Source organism: Nothoprocta perdicaria, unplaced genomic scaffold, assembly GCF_003342845.1.
Source record: "Nothoprocta perdicaria isolate Ctin4 unplaced genomic scaffold, notPer1 scaffold_78, whole genome shotgun sequence".
Taxonomy (NCBI): domain Eukaryota; kingdom Metazoa; phylum Chordata; class Aves; order Tinamiformes; family Tinamidae; genus Nothoprocta; species Nothoprocta perdicaria.
In genome coordinates, this window is record NW_020456065.1 from 2812638 (window position 1) to 2836126 (window position 23489).

General features: G+C 42.6%; 1 protein-coding gene across 2 annotated transcripts in view; it reads right to left on the bottom strand.

Moving 5' to 3' along the window:
* Nucleotides 1–17252, bottom strand: part of NRIP1 (nuclear receptor interacting protein 1) — a 70798-nt gene extending 53546 nt beyond the window's left edge. Inside the window, exons 1-2 of one of the 2 annotated variants that reach the window (XM_026051639.1) lie at nucleotides 17236–17252; nucleotides 10781–10865 (exon numbers count right to left, since the gene is read on the bottom strand). The gene's annotated coding sequence lies outside the window, so the exon portion shown is untranslated. Of the gene's footprint in view, nucleotides 1–10780; nucleotides 10866–10961; nucleotides 11299–17235 lie in introns of those variants that run through there. The other variant, XM_026051638.1, reaches the window with a different exon arrangement.
* Between the last annotated feature and the right edge of the window lie 6237 nt (nucleotides 17253–23489).

Sequence of the window (23489 nt, forward strand, 5' to 3'; positions counted from 1 at the left end):
CAAACAAAAAAACAGAGGCAAATTCTTGCTAAAGTACCAATAAATAATGCAGCAGAAAAAAGACTCTGCACCTTCTGCGTGATAAACAGCAGATAAACTAGAACGGCAAATTCTTAGCCTGTTTTACAGACAAAGTCAGACAACTTTCTCCRCTGCTTTGCCACAGATGCACAAACTATTGGTGCCAATTTTGTCCCAAGACCACTGGCAGTCTCTACTCCCGTGGATSACAGCAGATCATGCATTCGGAAGGGCCTTCAACAAAGCTCCTATCAAGCTCCTTTAAGGCTTGGTCCATGCACGGCTTTGCTCCTAGTCCCTTAGCTTCGCTAGTAGACCTGCACATTAGGCTTAAACTGAAGTTCTTCAGTAACTCCAAGGAAGCTGTCTAGATTACTTCAGTCTTATACACATACCACCAAAGAGTGGCAAACGGCTCTCATGCAGCCTGGGCGGAAACGCTAGAGGCCACACACAGAACCGAAACGTCCAGCGCGGGTCGTACCCAGCGGCAAGGGCCCTGCTTGCTCCACGCGCGCCGAGCGATCGCACGCAAAGCGCTCACGCTTGGGCTTCTACAGGAGACAGACGTTTTGGGCACACACTGTACACAAGCAAGCTACAAAGCCCGAACGGCGCACATGCGCCAGCCAGAAAGAGCTAATAAAAGCAAGCAAAAGCAGCTGCATTTTTTTTTCTTTTCCTCTGTAATCTTTAGTTATCAACAGCTATTTCTACTYATCTTAAAGAGGTAATTTATAAATAAGAAAGACAAGAATACAGAGCTAGAGCACAACATTAGTCCATCAGTCATGGGCGGGGGGGTCAGAATTCAGAAGGGTTAGTTTATGAGTTATGTTTATAAATACACATTTATATACATAGTCTAGTGCATGAATAAGTGTGATAAAATCTACTCCTACTTTAATTAGTAAGGGTATCAGTGAAGACCGAAAGTGAAGGCTGAAAGGCAAACATGTACTTTGCTCCCCAAGCTCACTTTTGTTCAATATTCCTGAAAAGCACTGCATTATTGGAGGCACCTCATGATTTGAGAATTAAACTTTATTTTTGCAGAAATGGTTTTAGAAATGACAACCATTCCACTCTCTTTCCATTCAGAGAAAGCCCCACTTTACCTGGGGTGGGGTGGGAAAGGCGGCAGAACAAGCAACACACACACACACACACACAAAATAATCATGGCTTATACTGCAGGACTTCTGTCATTTCACTTCTAACATTTCCACAAGTGAGCTTTGCCATCACTGTAACTTCAACTATGTCACGAGGTGGCTGCCTGCCCTAATTCTTCCTAATGAGAATACATGAGGTCATTTGATAAAGGTTTTAAATACAGAATCTAAATTAGGATTTAAAAAAAAAAAAAAAAAAAAAAACTCACTTCATCCCCACGATAGTGTGACAGCCGTTCAGGAATGAAAAATGAACCCCATCCAGTACTTCCCTCCCAGTCTTAAGCGTACTTGAAGTTCTCAGTCTTCCCCAGTTCAGATATATATATATATGTGTGTGTCAGCATGTTTTTATATATATATATATTTATTATATATACATATGCCGCCACACATCCTACCAATAGGCTTTCTCCTACTTGTCACCTTGATCCTGAAGCACAAGATGTGAAATATTGTTTAATGCTGTAGCAGTTTTGCCCTTTTCTGAAGCATATGAACAGACACTACTCTTTCCACCAGTCTAGACATGTTTATTAAGAGTTCTCTAAATCCCAGAGATSCTCTCAGAATGACAAAGGTGAGTTTAAGAAAAAGCTGTCCACAGAAATTAGCTGTATGCACYACACTGCACATCTCAGTTTAAAGTGACTGCAAAGCTCGTAGTGAAGGTGGGCACAAGTGAGGCGACAACGTCACCAGTTCTGCCATCTCGCTTCCAAGGTGGGACCCTGTGGTGAGGAAGGGGACAGCTAAGGTAGCAGATCATTCTGACCAAGTCCATCTGCYGGAGCAGCCAGCGATAAACTAACAAGAATTAGATCCAACAGCAGATCTACAAGTGTTTATAGACCATGACTCAGTCTTCTCTCCTCTACAATGACCTTTAAGGTGGACAGGAAAAGGAGGAGGAAAAGGACCAGCATGCTTGTATGTTAAATTCACACAGTGCCTTACCAAAGAGTAAGCAGTATCTGAGGCTTTAAATCCACTAAATAGTATAAGGGGCTATGAGGTCCCCAGAAAGCTTCAAGAGAGGAAATCTGATCATTTCCAAGTTCCTCCTTCCTTGTGCAGCACGCGGTTTTCCCTCAAAAAAACTACTAACAAATGTAAAGTTAAAAGGTAACAGCCACAAATAGCTTGAGCATCAGCAAGGGGACATTTGGAAAACTGATTTAATGCTCAAGTTCAGTTTTGCAGATACCATACAGCAGCTATTTGCATAGGCAAAGCTTTCTAAACCAGAAAATCCCAAAATTGGAGTTGCAAAGGCCATGTCCAAATACTGCTCATCCCCACCTTTGCCCATTATACTAGTTTGGAAACAGAGCCAGAGCAAGGTGTAAATCAAATTGCTCACTCTTGAAATCCTAAAGGGCACACCACATGGACTCTTTCAGAATTAAGAGAATTCCCAGTAGATAATAAGTAATGGTAAGTCTCAGGCCCAGGAGATGAAATGTGGGAAAATGTTCATTTAAATATATATTTGATTTGAAATATATATTTTTTTATATATATATATATATATAAATATATATATATTCATGGCAATGAACTATGGATCCTGATGTAGCCTKGGACATAAGAGAAACTCTAGCTATCATTCCCTAGAATCACAACTGCCTTCTGAAGAAGGGATTTAGGAGCTTCAATAAAATGTTTCCAACAAACACACAAGCCAATAGAAAAATCCTTGCTACACATCCAGTGTGCACAAAATGAGGCTCGGAAGGGTATTTCAGTAGGCTGCAGAAGGCCCAGGAGCGGAAGAGGCCAGTGAGGTCAGGCTGAGCAGAAGCTTGAACTCAGACCATCAGCCTATTTAACACATGCACCAAACGGTCTAAATTCACTTCCCAACTGTGCAATCTCTAGACTAAGAAGTCCACAGTAGTCCCAGTAYCACTCAAAGACTCACACAAACCTGAAAATCACGAAGTAGGGCACTTGTCAAATGATTACTTTTCGACCCACGCGAGAGGATGCAACAGAGATGCAAAACCAGAGCCTCGGCAGCAGGGGCTACTTGGAGGAGTCAGACACAGGAACCTAAGTGTGGTGGGTGCGCGAGGAGGGGACACAAACTCACCTCCCTTCTCGTGGCACTAACCATGCCAACCAGCAGACACAAGGAAACACAACTAGGGCTTTCTGCAGCAAGTGCAACATCCTGTAAAATCATTTCACAGAAGGTTTGTGAGCAACAACTTGAGGCAGCTCTGTTCAAGAGCTCTACCTCAAAGACGCCGTCACACTTTCACACTTGATAGCGCAATCCAAAGACAAACCAGAGCTCAGTAATTTTGCGCAGCCTCGTTATCTTTTCATCTCTACAGTTAAACCTACGTGGGGGAGTGCAGAGAGGTTACAGAAGACCTCCAGCATAGTTCATTATGCTGCTTTAGCATTGACTTTGTACTAGAATATAACCTAAGAGAGCAGAGAATTAAATTCCGATGAGCAGAGAGGAATTTACAACTACTGATTCTAGAGAACCCACTTTATTCTCCAGTAGTAAGGAGGGATTCTCCTCCTAGAAGTGTTGCACTCCTACATGACCACTTGTGAAGAGTTCAGAGCACACTTGCTTTCAGAAACGTTAGCTAAGCCAAAGGAACGGTAAAGGTGTAAGGACGCTTGCCCTGTTCCCCGTAAATACGGCCTGAAGTAACAGAGACAGAACACGCATTTTTCCTGCCAGTTGCTTTCCTCCTCATAAGCATACATACTCTCTACACATCACAGAGTAAGGCCAGGGACTAACACCCCATCCTGGAATGAAGGTGAAACCTTGGCCTCACTGAAAGCAACAGTGCAGCTCTCCTCACTTTAACAAGGCAGCTCTTGCAGACCACTTGGATGTAGCTCCAGAACCTAGGAGCAGCCAGACCAGAGTGCTCATTGCGTCCATCAGCCTTAACAAGCAGAAGACAGCTACCTCTCGAGCAAGAAGCCTAGGCAATACCCGGCTGCATGAAAAAGTAGCRATGCAAGAACTCTCCAGAATAAGGCCAATCTAACCAGTACTGCGAGCGAGCTGCTCTGAAAAGGTGTTTCCAAGTTTCACGTAGCGTGAACGAAGCTCCTTGCAGAGCTCAGCTCAGCACAGCCACACGCTTGGATGCTGTCACCCACCTGGAGCCTCTCGGAGCATCACCTGGCAAGTGCGTCTCTAGAAAAAGAGCTGCAAGCCGAAAAACAACGTTGTATTGGAAAAGGTTTGAGGGAGGAAAAGAAAGAAAGAAAGAAAAAAGAGTTCTTTGCAATAATATTTGTCACACAAGACATCAATAGCTGCAAAAAAACTTTTGAAATGACTGGGAAAAAAAAAAAAAACCACCTTCAAGTACAAAACCTTTTCTATGAGCAATATCCAGCACAGTTATATTCAAATGAAGTTGAACAAAAAGAAGAGTCTTCGGCCCTGTTCTTTCTGCTGCCTGAGAAATGGAAGGTAGATGCAAGGAAAAAACCAATAACCATTTCTGGCATTTTCTGCTTCTTTTGACCTTATTTTGGCAGCAGTAAGAATAAAGGCAAAAGAGGTTACTGAAGAACAAAGCACGAAGAACAAAACACTCCCTATGCTTACAGAAGAAAGGGGAAAGGCAAAGAAAAGACACACAAGGAAGTGGATGGACTATTTATACCAATTACTGTCAAATATTTGTGCAGTTCCTTCATTAACATGTCCTATGCAGAGCCTACAGTAAAGTCTTATAGAGGGTCGCCTTGTAGAACACATAGAAGGGAGGTCTGCAATAATAGTGTGCAATGAAGATAAGTTTTCCCAATAATGCAAGCTACAGCAAATATACAGAGGTCAAACAAAACTATTATTCGCCTTTTCAAAACACTGCTTTCTTCAGCTGCTAAATAAAAACATTATGAAGCCATTTTACACTGTAAAATTTAACCTTATATTAACCTTCCATATTAAGTAAACAAACCTTTCTAGCCAATAAGCATCTCGGTGAACTCTCCAAGATGATAAGCAATACCTTAATTACATTCATTTACATGACTTTGAAATTGTTCCAGACCAAAGTCAATGGCTGCAAGGTCAAAGAGTACAGAGAGCTAAAATCAGGAGAAATCCACAGGAAGGCAAGTCCCACAAGCAGGGTGCCCCATCCCCTCTAACCAGGCTGCAAAGGCCAGGGAGACCAACCAAGCACCTACCCTTTCATCAGTTACATTAGAGCAGCAAGTCCTTCAAAACACAAAAGAGTGCAAGAGGATCTTTCCTTCTTTTTTGAATACGATTCAAGTTGGAAGCAATGGACAACTGAGAACTGCTTTTAATACTAATGACCAATCAAACGGTATGAATATTTTATGCTAATATTTCATAATATTCTAATTGAAAGACACAATACAAAGCAAAAGAAGGGATGTTCAAAAAATCCACAGCAGATTATAGAATATTACCTAATTAGTAGTGACAGTGTCCTATTATATCCAGTAGTGCAGAACTGAGTGGTTTTGCACAGGCTTCTCTAAGGACGAAAAGGGAATTGTGGTGGAAAAGCCAACACACTCATTTCACTACTTTATGAACCATGGATCCTCAGAGAGCAGCCCTGACCCAGCAAAACCACTGTCAAAACTTCTGCTGCCATCCATAGACCTAGGACTTCATCCTTAGGATAGGAAAGAAGAAAAAAATCCTCAGGATACAGGGCGGGGAAAATCACCATCAAAAACATACTGTGTTACCATCACAAATACAGTCCTTACCATCATGTTACCTACAAACCTTTTTTATTGAATCTGTGCTATACTTAGAGCAGAAAGCTAGTTTTTAGCATTGGATGTTTTACCAGTGCAAGAATTAAGTAGCTTCCAGCCTGGAACCACAGAAAAGCAGGCACATCATCCATCCCTTCCCCAAGACACTGCACAGTGGCTCGGCTCTGATCAACAGCAATTACATTAGCTCAAGTGCAACACACACAACATATAATCCTGGAACTCTCCATCAGTGCAGTGTGCATGTATTATAAACACAAAAATATTACAGTATGAACGCACAGCAACTAAGCACTGCCTTTGGATTTGGGCAATCACATATCAATGCACCGCAGCTGACAGCATTTTCTTCGTATTAGATTAGATAAATCTCTCTACACTCTCACTTTACCAGCCAAGCACTTTTTCCACAACTCTCAAGCCAACAACATTCTGCAATTTAAGTATGATTTAGTGCAAGAGAAGCAATGAGTGTTATAGAATTTATGCTTGTTCACCTTCTCTCCCCACAGAGAAGGGCAAGATGTTTTTTCATGTAAATATGTATTAGATCCAAATCATTTAAATAGATATTATTCCACAGAGAACACGAGGCTGCATATGCCTCTTTCAGCTCCGTGTTACTAAATAAACTGCAAGATAATGATGTTGCCTTCCTCCTCCAAAAGGAAGAGGAAAATATTACCAGGCTTTTCAAACATCAAACGTAAGTGACAAACTTCCACATTACCAAAAAAAAAAAAAAAAAAAAAAAAGAATTAAAGAGGTTCTTACAGAGCTAGGCAAGGAGAAGACAACGTTTCTATAAATCACACATTAACACATTAATTCAGAAAGCAACCACAGCTGCTATAGCAAAAGTACAGATCAGGTGTGTGGAGCAGCAAATGACTATCAAGTCATTACCATCTTTAATTTATTTACTTTTAAAGTGAGAAAGGGTAAGATAAGAAAATCATGTTTGCAAGAGGATAAAAAAGAACTTTTAGACAAGTGACTAACTTAAGTTAAAGTAGGACAGTCAAATGCAAGATGCCAAATGCTATTCCATACTGTCTTACTTCTSAGCTCTACTTAGCCACAAGTGTCACTGCTTAAATGGGGGGCAGAGAAAGAACAGGCAAACCAAACTGCCTTTTAAAAATAAAACTTTGAAGTTGCTGTTTTTAAGTGAGCACACGAATATCACTAGTTTTGGTTTTATTTTGTGGAAAGCAATCAGCATCTTACCACAAAATACACCTCTAGTTAACACTTTGAATAAAATGTATGATTTGATTTAAAATAACAAAAATTGACATTGGTTGTGAAGCTACTGCACATTATTTGGGCCAAAGTCGGTATCTTACAACACAGTCTGACCTCTGCTTGATTTTAAAATAGGATTATCACCTTCAACTATGTATGAACCTTGAACATTATCAAAAACAGTTTTATTGCATCAACGATTTATTAATAGTCTTATATTAATAGTAATGTTACTTTGACTTTACAAAGTCATAAAGATGGCAAGAAGGGCCGTCAAGACTTATTGTGCTACCTATTTTATTTTAGGGTTGCAAGGCAACCTCATGATTCTCTAAGAAAAAGCATCCAGAGGATATTAGCTATGATGAAAAAGACATCAACAAAAATAAGCATATATGGGTCCTAGTTAAATAATAGAGTATGAAGAAAACAGAGAAGGTAACCAAGCCAAGTATAAATACTGAATCACTTTACGTAATGAGATTCTCTTCTAGAGAACTATGTTAGAACTCAAATCTGTTAGTACTGAGACAGGTAGCTACTAAAATATATTTTATAAAAAGATGCTTATAAAGACAAGCTGTGAACTCCATGCAGAAACACACCACAATAGCTCTATGACAAAAGGTATTTCTCTTGCAAGTAAAGCATCACAAAAATGGCCCAAACTTACAGGCCCAAATCCAAAACAAGTCTGAGGAGGGAACATCCTACTTGCACTTTTCCAGTCCAGAACACTTGCTTTAGAGTCCCTGCCACAATTTTCTTACTGTAGGGTCAATTTTACAGCAGYTATACCCATTACAAAATAGTTGACAGTTTAAACAAAGAACCACCAAGAAAGTACAATATTCTGTAACCGGCATTCACAGCACTGGCCTTGGACTTCTAATCTTTACCAGAGGGGCACACAAATCAATCTATCAGCTCATAAAGGTGTGCTTTTTTAACCTCTAAAACAGATGGGATTGGCCAGAAATGTCTGGCATGTCAAACTGCTAATCACCATTGCCCTTTGCACAAAATAACCCACTTAAGTTGAGGCATGGTTGCACTGTAACAGACATTAGTCTGTGGGAAACCCATTTAACTGTCACATACTCCTGCCACTCCTGCTCTCCCTTAATTAAGCCTAATGCCTTATGCTTTGACCTTTTGTTCTAGCATATTAACCCTATCTAGTACAAGTTCAAATATGTTAAACTAAAAAGTTTGCGGTAAAATATTAAATGCCAAGCTGCAGAAATATCGTGGGCTGTTTTTCTTACCCCACGAGTTAACMATCCCTTTACCTCTAATTTACTAGGCCAGCAAAATGGAAGCACTGCCTGTTTTAATTCCTAGAAGGCAAACATCACCATGCTCTGACACGTTCCAGAGAAACAGTTTCTTTCACCTCCACGGCATCCCTTCTCTTTAAAAMAAGGAAGGAGGAGAGGAAAAAAGGTAATTTTTCATTTGCAGCTTCATATTCTGAGGCTTCTTTTTTCCTCCCCCTCCTTGAACAAGGAAGGCACATACTACCAGTTAAGATCATATTACACCCATTTGTTGCTCTCTGCAACCTGTCACTAGAAGTAAAACATAATAGGTTCTACAATTCCTTAACTGGAAGCTCCCTCTGCCAGTCTTGCTTGCACCAAGTTGTCCCTTTGCTCTTTCAAATGGCTCCACTGGCATCAGCAGGACTATCTGCAGAACAGAACTCAAATTTACTCTTCTACCTCCTTTCCATTTTCCCTGGAGCTTTAAAGAGCTTTCAAGTAGGAACTAGGATCTTTTTCCAGTTATACTTCCTATTTCCAACTGCAAGCACATGAACTTCACTTCGTGCCATGTATTCTCATACTTTGGGCAGTGACCTGCAGTCTGAAAACTACAGTTTTAAGGAGGAACTTTGGAACAGGCTTACAAGGCGGAAACTCCTCCCATACCCTATACGCGACATTTTTATATGAGTTCACAATATTTCATTACTAATTTTCATAGGAAAATGCTATATGTATATATGGCTGAAGCTTCTGTGTACAAGAAACATATATACCATTGCTATAGTTCTCACCTGTGCCTTGTCATGAGTTGCATCTTTGGGAGTTTCATGTAAAAACATCAGACCTAAACTTAAAACTCAATGAGACAATGTATAACTTTTACCTTAACATTAYAGGCTTCTCACAGACAAGGCTCAGCTTTAAACAACTTGACTAACTTTCAGTCTTCTAACTCTTACCCTTCAAATCCTAAGGTCACATAGCATCTCTCCCTTGCAAATTATAAATAAATAACACAGCACAACTGTTTCATTTTGCTCTTTAGAAGTGCAAAAAAAGGAATTTAAACTGCTATAACTTGTAGCCACATATATACTGATCCTCACATTCTCCAAACYTTAGGTTAATCACCTGACAAGATGACATCCTTGATGCAAAACACTTAACTTATAGATGATACTTTTGGGRCCCTGGCTGCATAAAATACCTTTTAAATGAAGGTGAGAGAATACTGAAACAAAGCTTTCAATCCCTTATAGCTGCTTTTGAAGACAGGAGATCTCAAAAAGCTTATTTCCACAAAAGCCACTGGCTATTACATTCTATTATGGCAGTGTAAGTGACCATCTGCTGCTGACCACAACTGCAAAGTTTGAAATGCCTAATTAATTGTGTATCTTGCTGATTCCAAGATCAGTAAGTAGTCATAAAATTAACTTTCCAGTAAATACAATTGCCCAGGTTACTAAGAAACACTGCAGCAAGTCTGGATTTGCTATCGTGTAGGAGATGCCCAAGCTTCTTACTATATGAGAATGAAGTCAAGCACCACATATATATATTTTTTTAAAGTAAATACCCCTTTAATCTACACAGACTGCAGAAAAATGGATCTCTACCGGGAGTCTTTCAGGCTGCAATCTCAGAGGACTGCAGCGTTCCCTACTAGTTCCCTACTAGTGCTCACAAAACTTGCCACTGGAGGCAATGCAAGTGGGTCCTAGGGGAGACCAGAGGCAAAAGAACAACTATTCAGGTGAAGAGCAAAACTCACAAAGCAGGTGAGTGCCCGCAGACAATCACAGGACACACTGGGAGAGTTATTCCTGAGAACCAAAGGAAAATAGGATTTGGGAAATGGAAACCAAGGGAGCACATCCAAACAAACTGACAGCGATRCTAAATGGCTCCAAGCTATTGCAGTGTAATATTTAATAATGACTTCACTGAGACAGTCCCTTGCCACAGGAGCTCAATTTGGACTATTTGAAACAAATAAATATAAATGTGTAACCAGGTAAACTTTATTTGACCTCCTTTTTCACCCTGGAATTATATGTAAAACAGGTACTTCTCTGTTTACTAACTATCCCCCAGAGCAGACCAGATCTCCAGAACTTACCAGCCAAATCCATACCAAGCAAACAAACAGAATAAAGACTAACACACTAAAAAAACCCTTGTTTCTGTTTAATCAGCACATAAAAATAAAATAACAYCTCTATGGCAGAAGATCACATTAAGGATTCAGTAAAAGGAAGACTCCAAGCCAGAAAACAAGGGAAATAACACAAATATGTCATTTACCTTGAAAGTGGTCCCATCAGGAAGGCTCTTCCTTCAGGAGTCCAAGGACGCATTAATTTTCTTCCTGAACAGATCCATGCTTGATCTGTAAGGAACAGCAAAAAACGACCCCATAAACATCTGTATGCCAATTTCTCCCATTCTGATTAATACGATTGTATATACACCCACGGTGACCTACCTGCTTGTTGTTGGTCTAACATGAACTGATGCTTCATTTTGTATATTAAGAGCTACAAATACAATATGTCTACTGCAGGAGAAAAATACAGCTCTAAATTGCAGAAAGCCMAGTCTTACTAACAGAACCATCGGCAAAGCAAGTACCAGTAATTTGAACTTTCTAGCTGGCTGGACAATAACTAAGAACAAAATTCTTGACCAGCTTTGATTCAAAGACAGAGTCTTCTTTGCTTTGTTTTCATCAAAAAGAGTCCTGTGAACCTCAAGTATTAAAGAGTACTCACTACAGAGAAGGAAGTGCTTTTGCATCTGTGAATAGCTAAGTCATATTTTTGAAGAGTCCTCATTACTTTTAGTATACTGCCAAGGAAAACATAAGGCCACAGCAGAAGTGGTGAATGCAATACTAGATAGCCTCAAAATTAATTAGTAAAAACCTTAAACCGACAGSAATGTGGAAAAAAAATAGGGAAATGGAAGAATAAGGTAGTTTTGGAAACTACTCTCAGCTCTTGTTTGTTATTCCTACATAAACTTGTGCTAGAAGATGCAAACTTATAGGTAGCCCAGACTCCTTTTGTAATTTACACAATTTGAGCGCTGTTTTTGGTGACAAGCCTCATTAAATAATCTGATGGTAAATCCGCAGTCAACAGTTATCACCCTATGCAATATTAAAGCAGCAAGTTTGGATGCTTAAAATAGTTAAATTAACTACAATAAAAATAAGAGTCAGACAAAAATAGACTTCCTCCCCCCCTCCCCTTGCTTGGCTGAACTCTGCCCTTCTCCTGCTTGGCATATGGAGAGTGGCCCTCTTCTTTTCAGTCACCTTTAACTCCTACCCCCCTGGAACTATCATAGTGAAGCTTTTCAAAGGGAAACTCTCTCCTGCATGGACAAGAARGTTCCCTCACTCTCAGGGTAGGCGGGGAAACAGAAAGGGAGGGGAAAGGAGTGACAAGAGGTGGAGAACACAGACACTGCAGGCAGCTCAGAGCCCTGCCCGCTGCTGCACACCCGCTCGGGCTAATGCCAGCTGAGRGAAAACAGCAGCTCTGGCCAGGGTAACGCACCACCTAGGAGAAAGGTACARGTGTTGATACGAAGGTCAGCAGCCAAAGGAGACCTATTCAAAGCCTGCAGGGCAGTTAGAGATAACAGAAGCAGCTGAACTGCTGCCAGCATCAGGATCCAGCAGCATAGCCAGTAAGCTGGAAAACCCTCTGGAAAACCAGGGGAAAATTTACCCTGGAAAAAGGTAAACACCATTAAAAGCTGCATCCCAGGACTGTTTCAGAACTTTCTCTTGTATTCTTGATAAAATAAAATGCCAATTTGCACCACAGAACAGTAGCAAGCCTTAACATATGGATTCAATTAGGAGGGAAAAAAAAATAAAAGATTAAGTTAAATAAACCAAGAAATGGCAGGACAGTCAGGAGTGACAATAAGTAGTAATAAACACACCTCAAAGGCCTTCCCAATTTTGTTTTAAAGAGCAAAAGTGGACAGAATCTTCTGTGACCAAAAGAAAGGAGGGGAGATCCCTTACAGCAGAAGGAAGAAGCACTTGTTAAAAGTATACTCATTTGTTCATATCATCTTAAACTGGGGGAAAGAAAGTGTTCTCTAGACTATTTCTATTCACTGCTATTGATATAGACTATTTTATCCCTCACCACTGAGGAGTATTTTATTTATATGCTACCATTTCCAAGAGAAGGCAGCTTTCTATCCGTCTGGAAAGAAAACACCCTGCGTCTCCATCAAGGTTCAAAACATACACAGGGTTCCCATTATGTCAGCATCAAACAACTGCTTTACATTGTTCCRAACAGCTACATACAGTTTATAAGAGTTCAGGAAAAGAAATTTCTTTGTTATTTCTGTGGAAAGTTAATTATAACTCCTACTGCTATAATAAAAAATGAAAATACAAAAAAAAMCTGCTGTTAATATTAGGTTCTCCTGAACTTTGCTAGTGTACTAAGTACAAGTTACAGGGTGTTTGGGGGGGCTTTTTTTGTTGGTTTGTTTGAGCATCTATCTGTTTGCTATTACAAGTTGCTATAGAACATGCATGTTTAAGCACGTCATATGGAACCATTAAAAACAGAAATAAACCCCAGGAGATTTTTATTTCATATATACATATATATTTATTTCTATATAAAATATTTATCTACCTTACAGAAAACAGAGCTCACTTCAATACCAAAAGTCTTTCTCTTTTTTCCTCTCCTCGTTTTCATAATACAGGGGGGCAGCAGCAGCAAATCCTCAAGCTCACCATAAAACAGCAGCAACAATATCAGCCTAATGTCACGTACAACAGGACAACCGTAGCGAGATAGACTTTTTAGACACTACTCAACACAAATTCACTGAGGCCAATTAAATATTCCCATAGTTGCCTTTAAATAATARTAACAAAATACATAAGTAACAGTTACAGTCAAGGCTCATAAGCTCTTTATRTATCTGCCAAGTGATCTCTTCTGACTGCCCTTCCCGTTTTCTTTCTCGCAATGAAAYGGAACAGGGTGCAATTCTTTGTCCTACAGATTAGAAGTTTCTCTACAGAGAACTCAGCCTCTTAGAAACTAGTGACTAAAGCACAATTTCTGCTCTTCCTCTGATTTGGTCTACAGCTGCAGCTCTGTCCTCTCCTTTAAGGCACCACAATATTTAGAAACAAAAGGTAGAGCCCAGCCAAAAGGGTGTCTGTCTCGAGGCATGGCAACTGAACAGGAGAAGTGACTTGCAGCAACAGTGTAAGCCAGGAAGGTGCTGCCAGGAGAGCAAGGTGGCCAACAAGTGCGTCTGCCCCTTTCTGCACTGGGAATATTTACACAGGACTCAGTTCCTGTGCTCCTTCCTTAACCATCAAGTTAAGCAACTTGCAACAGACACTGCCGAACAAGCAACCAAATTGGTCTGTTGGCATTTCAGAGTGAATTYCAAATAAATAACCCAGAAACATTAAAGTGTATACATTCACCTTTACCAGGAGACCTCCACCCATTTTTCTGCAGGAATATCTTCCATCTAAGAACTCAAGGCAGTTTTTTATGTGATCACAAATTTCCCTCAAAATACTGCTCACTAACCTTAATACATTATTTTCAAGTGCAAGTATCAAAGCCCTAATTTCATCATATCCTCCCCAAAAGTAGAGTCCTATACCATCTGAAGCTTCCCCCTGATTTTGTATAGGCAAAGCAATACTTTTCAGCTAGCGTTAACATTTTTGCCTAGTAGCAGGAAGAGGAAAGCAAACCACAAATGTTGTTACCATAAAACTTTGTGTTCACTTCAAGTCTATTTAGGCTGCCTGTTCCTATTTGAATYTCTTTTTGCACAATTGTGCAAATCCCTTTGCACATTTTCCTTCTGTTTGGGTTCATTCTCTGCCTATATCTGTCTTTCCACTTGCCTGACACTGTACCTCTGCTGAGCAACAATTTATATTTCAAAATTTGCACTTATTACCCCAARAGGATATTATTCCATTTCTCCACCGGATATTTTTCTGCTATTTATGGCACCTCCTGGTGTGGGTCAGCAGGGGCGAGGAAGCCGGCCCCTTCCCAGCTATGGTGCCCTGCAGCAGCACACCTACGAGGTGGCCCTGCCAAAACCCTCCCGACAGGAGCTTCGCCCCACGCCAGCGCTCAGCTGCAAACCCCGCGCTCTCCTCCTGCCCCAGACGCTCSCCCAGCCCAGGCACCTTCGCACTGGGAGAGAACACAAGCCACTTTATTGAGGCCAGTTCTTGTAAGAGCTCATCCAAGAGGCAGGGAGGACAGGAGCCTCTGGGGCTCTCCTCGGACAGCCCTGCGAGGGGCTGTCGGTGGGAAAGGCAGCTCCCGGGCTCGGCCTCCCCGGGGCAGCCGCCCGGGCGCCGCGCACAACACGGAGCACGCTCGGGTTCCTAATGCAGCCGAAGGCAGCAGTGCTCCCAGCCCTCACTGCTAACAGCAACACAGCTGCTAGCACAGAAACCTCACACCTACCTTAAAAAACAGGGGGGAAAGTTGCCTCAGAAGCGACAGCAAAATAAGCTTTTAAACAGGCCACCCCATGTCTGTTCTTTTAAGCCAGTCCCATGTTAAGCAGAACCTACAGGCAAACGCGATCACCACTAAGCTAATTCCTATTTGAGTCCTAGTGTGTCTGCTTAACCGCTGCTCTGTTTTGTTTCATTGTCATCCTTCGCAGAATAATAGGTTAAACCTAACTGAGCTGACTACAAAACACTTCAGGTGACAGCGACAGCATTTGAAACAGCCTTTCAGGTTTATGACATAAAATATTAGCTCACTTATCTAGTTTTCATTACTGTAAGTTTTGCTTTTTTTCCTTCAGTTTTGATTAGTGCACTTGTTGAAAAACAAACAAATCTAGGGAGCAGAAGGGAACCAGCATATTTCCATCTGATTTTTTTTTCCTAATAGTCTTAAGGTTAAAAAGTAAAAAAAAGCAGGCCAGCCTGGTTGTGCTGAGCACTTGACAGCATCTTGTTTTACGGGCACTTAAGCTCCACAGAAATCTTCAACGGGAAAAAAAAAGCAAAACAAACTAAAAAATCCCTGGGTCTCTCTCTTCCATAAGTAACTCAGCGCTGCAGAGCAGCCCAGCGGGAGGTCAGTTTTCAGGTCTACCTAAACCGCCCCCAATCGCTGCTGTTTACCTCTCGGGTCGGCCAAACACCCGTGCAGGCGTACGTGGGCTCTGGGGAACGCGCTGTCTCGCCCAAGGGTCAACACCGAGCCTCCACGCGAGGCCCTCCGGGGGRAGGCTGCTAGGTTCAGAGAGCCCTTCTCAAGGACAAGCTGGGGAGCACAACAGCTCCGGACAGCAAGGAGCCCCCAACCTGCCCGCGCGCCGCGAGGCACTTTCGCTCTCCGAGACGTCCGCTCTTGTTGTCGTTACAGCAAGCAGTACTCAGATGCTGTTAAATCAAATTTGGATGACAAAAACTTTCTCATCTCAGGAGAAAAAAAAAAAATTTAAAAATGAAGGAAAAGGAAAGGGAGGACTTTTCCCTGCCGGGTGGCTTCTCAGTGGGAGCGCAGCCCGCGCAGAGCTCTCCCCAGGGCCGCGGGGAAGCGGGCGGCGAGCCCGGCGCTTCCCGCACCTGGGCGCTCCGTGCCATGACTCAGTCAAATCGCTGCCGGCCTGCGAGCCGCCCAGCTTCTCGGGAAGCGCTCCCGGGATTGCCGCGGCCGCCGGAACACGGAACACCGCGGCTCACTTGTGCCAGGGAGGAAGGCGGCGGGGGCCAACTTCCACTCAGCTGCCCTCACATCCGCACGCTCCCCGTGCCAGAAATCCCACCTTGAAAACACGGATCAAAAAAGCAGACCCTCCACGCACACCCACCATTTCCAGCCCCATTCCCGGGGCCAGGACCCTCACGAGGCACAGCACAGACCCGAAGCGGCGGCACAGCGCTCCGGGGGCCACGCCACGGAGCTGTACCTCCCGTTTCCCCTGCGCCCCGCCACCCCCTTTGCCTGGCCTTCACTTTGCTCCAACTTAATTACTGACACTTGCAAAACCATCACAGGCGTAAGGTGAAGGGCGGGCTGCGCAGGGGCCACATCACCTTTAGAGGGCTTCAGGGACACCGAGCAGCTCCGCATCGGCCACCTCGGCCCCGCAGGGAAGCGCGGCCTGTCCCGGGGCCCGGGGACAACGGGAGGCGCCGCCGGGCGAGCGCGGCGCCCGGGACGGAGGCCGGGGGCGGCAGGGCCGCGGCTCCCCCCTGCACAATCCATAGGCACAAGCGGCGAGCGGGAGGAGCAGGAGGGCAGCGCCTCCGCGGAGCGGCACGGCGGGCTGCAGCCGCCGCTCGGGCGGGCGGCGGGAGCTCCCAACTTTTCCGCCCCCAGAGCCGCCGCGGGCGGCCCAACTTCGGGCCGGGGGGCGCCCCGGCCCCCGCTCCGCTCCGCTCGCCGCCCCGGGCCTCGGCTGCGCGGCCCCGCATTGTTCGCCGCCCGCTGCAGCGCGGCCCGGCCTCGCGCCCGCCGCCCCGCTCGGCCATTTCGCTGCGCCCGCCGCGGCCCGCTGCTCGCCGCCCGCCCGCCCTCCTCTCCCCGCGGCACCCGCGCTCCGCCGGGCGGCCGAGGCCAGAGCGGCCCCCGCAGCGGAGCCGGCTCCGCGGGCAGCGGCTCCCGGGGCCGGAGCGAGCGGCGCCGCCGCCGCCACCCTCCCTTTTCCCTTTCCCCTTCCCTTCCCTCCCGCCGCGGTGCCCGCACACGTACGCGGCGAGGCGAGGCGGGCTCGGCGGCGCGGCGCTCCGCGGCGCTGCGTGCGGGGCTCACTTTGAGAGCCGCAGCCGCGACGCTGCCCGCCTTCCCCCCGCGCGGCGCGGCGCGGCGGGCGCGGAGCCCCTCCCCGCGCCGCGCCATTCATCCCACAGCCACGGGCCTTAACCCTTTGCTGCCCCTTCCCTTCCCCTCCGCCTCGCTGCCGGCGGCGGCCGCAGCAGCCAGGAGGAGGCAGAGGCGACGCGCCCCGCCCGCCGCCGCCCGTGGCCGTTAAACGGCCGCCCGGGCCGCAGCCCCCGGCGCGGGGGGCGACCGCGGCTTGGCGGTACAGCGCCCTGCCCGCCCCGGCGTCTGCCCGAGCTCCTGGGGAATAACGGCGACGGGGTGCCCGGCGCTTCCAGGCCTTGCCATATTACAGCCTCAAAGGCTTCTGTTTTCTTTTCTCCTTTTTCTCTCAAAAACATGAAACTAGAAGTAGAAACTTTTTTGATCCATTTTTTCCTTTTCCATTTTTTTCCTTTTTTTTAATTGTTTTTGAACAAAATCCCAAGTACCCGATGCCAGCTGTTGGCAGCTGTGCCTCAGGGAGTCCTGCACTACCTGCCGCTAGAGCCCATGATGGGGAGGAGGAGGAGAGGGCCCTTCCTTCCTCCCTTCCCTCCACCAGCCCTGCTGTCTTGGGAGCTCAAAGTCCCCTCCTTGGCGCTCGCTCTCCCTCCGCCTTCCCCTGCCCAGGTCACGGTGGCAGCGACACCCAGTGTGGCCCAGGTGCAGGGGAGGCCTCTGCGAGGGCCGGTGTGGTGGCACCCGTGAAGGCCCTTGTGACGCCAAGGGCCGTTGCAGAGCAGTAAAGGGCTGCCCGCGYGGCCGCGTTTCGGGAAGCGGCGCCAAAAACCTCCTCAGAGCTGCGGTGTTTGCCCACGTGCCCACGCACGCCAACCACCTGGGGAAGCCCGGCCTCACACCAGCCACCTGGGGAAGTTCGGCCTCGCACAGAGGCGCCGAGGAGCATCAGTGCTCCCTGGGGTGGCTGGCATCCTCACCCGACCACAGACAACCTCCCTTCTGGAAAAACACGTTTTAGGTCTAGTCTTCATGCGTCATCCCCATTAAMGAAGTGAGCACAAGAGTCTGGATAGGCACTGAATTTCTCTCGATATGCCAGTCTACTGAGGTGTGTGTCGCATTTTATGCACRCATCTCTAGTGTCCATGTTTAAAAATATCCTGCACTTTGCAAATTGCAAACACTTAATGATACTTTTATTTCTTTTTTTCTTTTTTTTTAAACATTGACAAGGGAGAAACAAAATCTTTTGTAAACGGCTTATAATCCGTGCCATAATATCTGCATTAACATGTGCTAGTATCTCAGTTCTAAAACCCAAGATAATTATGCACGGTATATTTAAACATCTTTTCAGTAAAGCATAATTAAAGAGCATGTGAATTTTGGCTTTAAAGAAAACAAAGGGAAGCCCCGCTTGTGGAAAGCTAGGATTTTAACCYACGGACATCATGAATGAAAGCAGAGCTAGGACTGCTCAGCGAAATCTCTTGTACTTTGGAATGTACGGATTGTGTACAGGCTTAGAGCAGAGCTAGCGATATATTACTTGACCTATTTCTGTAAGCCAATGAAAGATTTAGGTTAACTTCATCATCGTGTGTTTTTAACCACATTTTTCCAGAAAAGCAGCAGCATTTTCTAAAGCAACGGCACATCAGAGTATCTATAGAATACAGTCTCTCTCTATTTAGGTGCCTAAGTCTCATTTTATGGTCTGATCTTGCCTCCATTAATACAACAGGAGTTATGCTCTTTGTTTCCATAGAAGCCTCCTTAGCAAATTCTGATTCTAAAGAAACGATCTTTAATTTTTTTAGTTCTTTAAAAATCTTTATCTCAAAAAATGTTTCAGTGCTAAGCAGTTGAATTATCCAGGGGAAAGGAAATTTTCTCATTACTGCAGCAATTTAGCCGCTATTTCAATCAAGTGTGTCTGTAGTAGAGACCTCTTTCATTCTTAACCTTAGGGAACATATTGCATAGACAAGAGACCTACAAAACGAGAACTCTTGAAAAAGTGAGAGAAATGTGAAATACTTGTTAAAAGGACTTTGGAAAAATACAGATATACTTGACTGAGGAAGCAAGWTTCGATATGATCATATAAGTTTATATTAAAATTATGGACTTGACAGCCAATAGTCATATAATGAGTGGTGTTGCTTGTGCATATTACTTAAAGTATAAAACTAGAATTCAAAGTATTTAAAAAATAAATAGAAAAGAAAAAAAAAACAGTACACAGTGAAATCAGTCTCTCAAGTAGCATTAAAACACTGACGTGTATTTATTGTTCTTCCCATGCCTACAGTCTTCAATCAAAACTATACATTGATCCTCCAAACATAAAAACTGTGCATCAACACATCTATCTATACTACCACCCATAGGTCATGTARAAAGTTCCATTATTGACAATACACAAAGATATTTTTTCTTTTTCTCTTTAAGGAGATTTCTTCACTACAACATAACTTGTAACACTAACTATGATGACAAAAAGTAGCTCATTTTTGGATTTATATTGGAAGAAATACACATTTATTTTAGAATTGATTACTAGAGCTGGAAATACAACCTGAACAGTTTGGAGTACTCTATGCAGCATAAACTCCCATTTGCTAGTATCAGTGAACCATTTCTTTGTATGTATACCTCAAAAACATAATAATGCACACATATATAACACACACACCTTATGCTTTCTAACCCAGAACCTCAAGATAGAAAGGCCTGTGTTKGCTTTACAAGGAATTCTATCAAAATCAAAATGTTCTTGTGTTCTTGAGTCTACTTCACCATTTCAAAAATGGTCGAATTTTTGGTTCATCCACACATCCACAGCTTTTTTTTTTTTTTTTTAAATCATTTGTGAGATTAAATTAATGCATTAAAAAACAAAGGGGGGGGGGGAAGGAAGGAAGCTTAAGGTCCAAAAACAAATCTTGCTAAAATAAAACCATAGTATGTAGTAGCAAGAACTATATTATTTATTAAAAAGAAAACAAACACATTATTACATGACTCCCAAACACACCTAATGCTAACTTAAATCATGCTAAGTGCTCTTTGAAGAGTTTGAATGAACTACAATCACTGCTATTTTGATTTTTTTTTTTGACTATTTAAACCTCTCAAAAAAATAACAGCTCTCAAACTACCTTTTTCAATCAGAATAATTAGGCCTTACCTTACGGCATCCAATCATGATATGACAGGCTTGAGACATAGCTGGGAAGCTAGCTAGCTTTAGAGAAATACATTTATACACTAAATCTTATTCAAAAATAGTTTGTCAGCCTTAYAGAGACAAATAATGAAATTCATCCTTGACTCAGCCTAGTTCAATTCATGTAATATGTCACATTACCCACTGTTTGGAAGGTCCCTTCACAGAGGATTAAATCACCCAATATTGCAGACCTTATATAGGCATAGAAAATAATAATAAAAAAAACCTCCTCTTATTCCAATTTATTAATAGTTGACCTTAAATGAGGTTTGCCTAAATAAATAGCATTACCACTTTGCTCTACTTTAATAGTGTTCATCCATAAAACTGCCTTAGGTGAGTCTAGAAAAGTCTACCTTTTTTTTAGCGGTGATGTCAGGATTAACAGAAATCAATAGGAACTATACTAGCGTTATCAGAGGCAATACTGGCACGGAGTGATAATTTCTGTAGGACATACCATAGTCCATATCCTGTTTTGTTCATGATAGCAGCAAGATGGCAATTACTGGAGGAGGATTTTAAATAGATAAATATATAGTAAGATTATAAAAGAGAAAGTAATATAATCTTCATATGAATTAAAAATATCAAAGCTACATACCCCTTGTATCAAAAAGTTTATTTATCTACCTATATTTAAAGTGATAAAGCTGCCTGTATCTTTCCATAACTCATATCATTCTCTACTGCATTTTTAAATTTTTTTATTTATACAGTTTACTTTGATTTTTACAAATATTCTGAAGCAGAATATTTGAAAAAAAAAATACTTTCCATACCTCATGTTCTGTTTGTTTCCTGTGTTATTAAAAAAGCAGACATCAGATCATGACTATTTGATCTAAGAGTAATAAGCCAAGGACCAGATGCAAGAGCCCTTTCAATTACAAAAACATTTAAAGACAGCTGTACCATATAAGCTCTCACGGATGAATCATTTGCTTGCAGCATCTGGTTAGTTTTGGCCAAGCCTCTAGCATACTGTATCTGTTCTGAGGCAGGAACTAAGTTTAAGTTTATTTTCCCATATACACGTGTGCATTTCTTGATAATAAACAGGAACTAACACTTTGGGTCTTGTATTTTGTGGCAGGAAATAAAGAATACTTAGAGCCTCTGTAGCACCTGTAGAATCAAAGTGAKGGTTATATGGCTAGGTTAAACTAACTATTACTATTTTACCAAAATAAAATACTTCTGTCTTTAGCCAGAAAAAAAAAATCCTGTACTTGTTAATGTTCAGTAATTTCATCCCACTCATACCAAAAAAGAAAAAAAGAAAGAAAAGAAAGAAAAAAAGAATACTTCCAAGAATGTTACTCTGATGAGTCATATTACTGATAATCTGAAGGCATGTCCAGAAAATAAATAGCCTGCTGACACCAGGACACTGTAGAGCAGGTGAAGCAGGCAGTGTGAGAATACTGTTACTTCTTGTGGGTCAATGATACTGCAAAGATAAAATTTGAGAAAGATATATGCGTGTAACTGAAATATTTCTAAATATGCATGCTCTTTGAGACTTTGCATTTTTCTGCTTCTTTTTTTCTCCTCTTTTGTTAGGTAAAGATGTTCTTCATGGCAGGAAGAACAAACTSACTAAGGATTGAAGTATCGAGCCTTCTCCTAGGCTCAGCATTTAGAAGTTGCTCTCAAGACAATATGGTTTCACAGCATCACTTTTCTGGCTGGCTGTCATAAGATCTGAGCAACCCTTTGCAGTTGTTTTCATGATGACACAAGCCATGTTGTTGAAACAGTATGTTCTAAAATAAAATGAACAGTATGTACAAATTATACATACAGAGAACTGGCAGCCAGTACTAAACCCTAAGTGAATAAAGTTCTAAAACCGACCACTAGGAAGCAACTAAAAAAAAAGAGAAGCATTCTGTGTTCTCCCTTAAAAGTCATGCAGGTACTAGACAAATATTTCACAACATGTGCACACTTAAATTACTTAGTAGAATAACACATTTTAGTATCACCTATCTTAACTATCTCCTTTTACAAGAAAAAAAAAAACATTAAATATCAGTTTATTTGTGTTTATCAATAAATTAAATGAAAAGAAGCAAGTTTACTTATATGAGCTTGGTTACATGAGCAGAAAAGTGACAAGATTTTTGAGGGAGATAGTGACTGCTTTCACTTTGACTCTGGAGACGGGAGAAGGAGTGATGGGTGGGATACGGTTGTCTAAGTTGGGGCAACCACTGCCGTTCTACACAGCCCCAGCTGCCTCCCCAGCAGTGCAGGTCTCCAAGCTGCCAGTCCTGGATACTACGAAACAGCTAAAATGGGATGTGGTGTCTTGCTTCAACCAGCTCAGTGCCACCCCTCGCGCGTCAGGAGATTGGGCCTCGTACTGATGAAATAACACAGCGCTCATATGTTAGAACAAAGTCTTATGTCGTTAAGAATACTCGAAGTAATGCCAAAGTAGCATCTTATGTTTTTCTTGTCTGTTTTTGTGGGTGTTGAAGGGAGAAGTGCAGAAAGAAGAAAGAGGCTGGCCTCAAATTACTTCAGTACAGTCTGAAGATTTTTGTATTTTACACAGTCTGAAGATTTTATGTATTTTTTTGCACTGAAGATTTTTGTATTTTTCTTGTTTTTATAGTGAATAAGGAAAAGGAAAAAAAAACATCTACAATTTACAGCTTTCAGAAATACTGAGAAACAAAATGGAAGATGAATGACTATTTAGCATTTGCTAATGTCACTCACGGATACCTTCAGAAAAGTATTAAGTAATACATTATGAAAAAAATCTAGTTTCCAAATTTAGGTACCCAAAAGCCAGCTGTTTTGAAAACATGATCTCCTTTYGAATGGTTAACTATTCTCAAAAAGGTTGGTGCTCACCTACCTAATATCACAGCTCCACAAGTAATTACTAGTTTTGGTTATCTTCATACGCTTAACAGAGAAGATGTGTTTA